At 45.0% G+C, this 5,043-nt stretch overlaps 1 pseudogene; it reads right to left on the minus strand.

Moving 5' to 3' along the window:
• Positions 1-1,468: 1,468 nt before the first annotated feature.
• On the minus strand, positions 1,469-2,694 carry LOC120713936 (annotated as a pseudogene).
• Positions 2,695-5,043: the final 2,349 nt, after the last annotated feature.

Below are 5,043 nucleotides of genomic sequence, written 5' to 3' on the forward strand. Positions count from 1 at the left end.
GGTTGCTAGGCTCGCCGGTGGCGATGACAACTGAGGGAGGAGCAAGAGGAGGTCAAGTTGAACCTGTACGCGGTTTCGGGGCGGGCGGAAGTGGCCAGAGACGGGCGGCCCATGGCGAGCAGGGCCGGCGCCAAACTCGAGCTCGGCGCGGGTCGCCGAGGACGTGCGAATCTGGGGTGGCAGCTCGGATCCGGTGATGGTGCACGGAGGGGAGGTTGGGGAGGACGAGATGGTGGCGGCACCGGCAGGGAGGGGGGGCGGTCCCGGGGTGGCAGTGGCGGGCCCGGGTGGAGGCGGTGGGGGGCTGAGGCGGAGGTGAGGGGAGGCCGGGTGGCGGCGGCGGGACGTGGCGGAGGCACAGGGAGGTCGGTTGCATGAGCCGGAGCAGCGGCACCGGTGTCGTGCGGGGGGCCGGAGTGGTAGCGGTACGCTGGAGCGGAAGCGGGTGGAGGAGCACGAAAATTTTGGGTAACTTCCGGAAGATGGATAATCTTTCTATATCTTATTTATTTTTAAGGCGAATAAAGTTTTCACCTAAGTTTGATTTCGTCCGTCTTGTATTATTGATAGTTTAGGGCCTTAGTCCATTCCGTATGCGAGTCGAGCCAACCCCCTCCGGCCACAACTTGATAATGCAAATCCCTACAAATTAATGCGTGGTCACCAATACGTATCCGATAGTTATACTAACTTTATCTGTAGCAACGCACGGGCATAATTGCCTAGTGCATCTATAAAACCCACTAGATCTAAATTAGATTCAATATTTTTTGAGAAATATTTTAACATTTTGACATAATAGATTCAACAGCTTTTATAAACTACTCCTTTTAAGTTCACCAATTGTCTCGTGCAGCACAACTACTCCTTCCAGTATATATGTGTCACACACCAAAATTTCAATTTTGGGTTGTGAATATTCTTTTGAATATAATTGTCCATCTTCTGAATATTTTAAGAATTTTCCACAATTTCTGGCAATTATTCTCATTTTCGTAATAGATTCATCACGAGAAGTTTGTTTCATTAACTGAAAATATGAACATACTTCTCGTTTCAGTGTATACACATTCTAGAATTATGAACAGGAGTGTATACCGCAGACTTGTACCGGCAAATATTGGAGGCAAAATAAACGCCTTAAGAGTGTCAAAGTTCTCCTAGCAATGATTGTAGCCATCAATAATTAATAATATTCTATCATTATGCTAACACTGAATTATAATGGATGATTAGTGCACCATAGCATTAGAAGCAAATAGACTACTGTCTGCATGTGTCCATTATTCGTGAAAGGGTATGTACAAAGAACAGAGAGATTTTGCACACAAATAGTGACGTTATACAGTGGGAATACCAAGTATATATGGAGAAAAGTAAGCAATTCGCAGATCAAGCCGTTCAACAGATAAAGCAATGCAAGCAGACTGCTTAGAAAACTTAAATATGGATAGAGCACAGGATGAAGTTGTCTATCAAACTTGATCATTTTTAGATTCATCTAATGCTGAGTTGCTCAATGCTAAAATTATAACAAACGTCTATGGCAGAATCTCTCAAACTATTTGGTGTAATATAAGAACTAACTAACACTGATGCGCAGCGCAGCAAGATATGAGCTCCTTATGCTTTATGTAGCTTCCTTGACTTCTCAAATAAATCTACTAGTGCAGAAGGGCAGGTTGTCTTCAGATTCTTATAACCTTGGGTTGCTACCACTGAATCCATCACACTTGATGAGCTGGTGATAAACTCTAGGCAAATATCTTTAAGCCTGTCGCAGTTATGCTGATAAGCCAATGCCATTGTAGCTGATACAGTCTCCACATCAATATTCTTACGAAGAATGCTTTGGCATACCAATTTGAGCCTGTCGACAGCATATCTATCAGCAGCCACGAGCAAATGCTGGATCATTTCTCTCTCGACATCTCCATCCAGAGCATCCATGTCAGGTAAAGAATCGGTATAGATGAAATGCAGCAGGGCTCTAAAAACTTCCGGTTGCATCTCTTCGATGGTCACTAGCTGTTCCTTCGCCTCCCTCATTCGCCCAAACAGCCGCGCTTTGAAAACTGGTGACCTCATCGCAAGCACCAGCTTGTGCGCTGCAAATGTCTCTCCCCCAACAATGAATCTGACATCCACTCCCTCCTCTGCATCCAAAAGTTCCAAAGATGCTCCCCTATGTTGGATGGCGGGACCTCAATTTCATTCAGTAACACAGGCGCAGATACATGTGGTCCTCTCCTTACAGTTGTAATGCATTGGATGGTGAGGTGATCATCCCGAAGGTACGGCGATGCTTCGAACACGCCCCGCTGCATGAAAGAGGCAGTCTGTGGAGAAAATCTGCTAAGATCACCGGAATTGAACACCCTCAGATCCGTCTTGCTCACTGACGTCGGCAGCCCGGTGGTCTGGTCGACCAGGCTCAGGTCGCAGCTGGCCCGCGCTCTGGTGTCCTTGCTCAGGAGCTCGAGGTAAACTGAGATGTAATTCATGCTGGCCGTGTGGAATCCGTCGGGGTAGAAGCGGATGGCCCAGTCGAATCCACCGACGGAGAATGTTCCTGACATGATGAACTCCCCGTTACCTATACCCCGATGCTTGCTGTAATCAAAGATCTCGAAGACATGTTTGCCTTGCTCCGTCACCGCGGTGCACGTCGACACTGTCGTGGGAGCCGTCATGTGGCCGGCGAGGTGTCGGGACTGCGACAAGGTGGGAGGGCCCGAGCGGAGGAATCGGCGCGGTGGCGGCGGCAAGCCTCCAGTGCCGGCGTGCCCTAGATATCCGATTGGAACAAGGAAAAAAGAAAAGCCATGTTTCAGACGGGAATGCGAGAGTGAGAGAAGAAATCTTGTCGGATGCGACCAACCTTCAGCAGATGGCAGCAGAAGGCGGCGGTGGCGGCGGAGAAATCGCGGGGCCGGGAGAAGACGAAGAGACGACGCCAGGAGGATTCCACCAGGACTCCACGGGATCGTTTACAAAGTGGTTCTTATGTAACTTCCGGAAGATGGATAATCTATCTATATCTTTATTTATTTTTAAAGCGAATAAAGTTTTCATCTAAGTTTGATTTGGTCCGTCTTGTATTATTGATAGTTAGGCCTTAATCCATTCTGTATGCGAGTCGAGCCAACCCCCTCCGCCCACAACTTGATAACGCAAATACCTACAAATTAATGAGCGGTCACCAATACGTATCCGATAGTTATACTAACTTTATCCGTAGCAATGCACGGGCATAATTGCCTAGTGCATCTATAAAATCCACTAGATCTAAATTAGATTCAATATTTTTTGAAAAATATTTTAACATTAGATTCAACAGCTTTTATAAACTACTCCTTTTAAGTTCACCAACTGTCTCGTGCAGCACAACTACTCCTTCCAGTATATATGTGTCACACACCAAAATTTCAATTTTGGGTTGTGAATATTCTTTTGAATATAATTGTCCATCTTCTGAATATTTTAAGAATTTTCTAGAATTTTCTGGCAATTATTCTCATTTTCCCTACAGCCACTATCGGAAACTGTCTCTTTTCCTAGTGCAATCCTTTGGGCACTCAACAAACAATCAATTTGCCAAGTTTAGCATAAAAAACTTATGGAAAACATTATACACTCGGCAAATAGCCTGTATCCTATAGTGAGCTAAATCCATTTAATGGAGTGTTCTAGAATTTTTTTCGGGAGCTTCAAGTATTTTATTTGGACTCCTTGTATCCCAAACTATCTCCAAGATTTTCCTTGGAATTATTTTTTGGATTTTTGGTATATATGTTTTTTGGATAAAAGGATTCATCTAGACTTTTCTAGATTTATTTTAAGTCAAAATATATTCTGAGCAATTGAAATACTTTCTCTTTTCTCCCCGAACTGGATTGAACCGGTTTTGCCCCCATCGAGTTCTCTACTATCTAACCATTCACCTCGATCAAATCATGCTCGAAACAGAGCCTTATCTCAGTTTTGATGTTTTTCAATGATACTGTTTTGTCATCACTGCCAGCTCTGGTGACCAGCACTGTCTCTCTAAAACCCTAGTCCTAATAAGATCAACCGAACCTTGCGAAACCATAGATCAATCCGTACTGGCAGTTGTCCTTTTTCCGTTCCAAACCAATGTTCATCTTCCTCGGTCTGTTTCCACTTGTGGGGCCTGCTTGTGGGAAATGCCTGTCAGTATTTTACTATTTTAGGACACCCTATGTCTATTCTCAAGCGGGTAAATAGGCCGGGTGTATTGCAGGCTCAGGGTCGTCCTTTACTGAGCGCGAATCCCCAAACTGATGAATGACTACATGCAGGTATGATTAGTGTAAGGAACATGGCCCCATCAAACCATAGTTTGTGATTTTACTGATTGTGTGACAACATAATCAATGGGACTAATAAGTTGCAAGCTCAAGTTTGTAGAATTTTTAGGTCCCATGTATATAATCAAATGTGTCCAATTCGCCGCCGAGATATCCAAAGCATAGTGAAAAAAGTCGAGTTCAATTCACAGCCGCAATGAATTGGATAAGTATAAGTTGAAGTCATAGAACCAGTTAAACCGACGCTATGGAAAAACAATGTGTCGGTGCATTGGACAGTGCATATGGATAACAAGTGAAGAAACACCTTCAGGTTAAATCGACGGTACATCAGCAAGCGTTGGTGCATTGACCTTGGTATTGTATAGAGAGCATGTCAAGAGATCAGGAGCAAAGTCTTCAGCACTGGTTAAACCGACGGTGTGTCGGTACAAGGCGTCGGTGCAATGACGTCAACAAAAGAAGACAAAGTGAAATAGCAATGTAGCATGCCTATAGGAATGGTTAAACCGCTACTCAAGTGTCGGTTAAACCAACGGTTGGCACGTGAGCTCCAGGCAGTTGTCAGAGGTCCAATGGCTAGCTCGGAACTCAGTGTGACCGGTTGAACCACCACTAGCCACCGGTTAAACCGACGCTATGCACAGAAAAGTGGATAACGGCTAGTAACGGCTCTATTGAGTTGGAATCATATATAAGGGCCTCACCCCGT

The sequence above is a fragment of the Panicum virgatum genome, chromosome 6K (genome assembly GCF_016808335.1).
Source record: "Panicum virgatum strain AP13 chromosome 6K, P.virgatum_v5, whole genome shotgun sequence".
Taxonomy (NCBI): Eukaryota; Viridiplantae; Streptophyta; class Magnoliopsida; order Poales; family Poaceae; genus Panicum; species Panicum virgatum.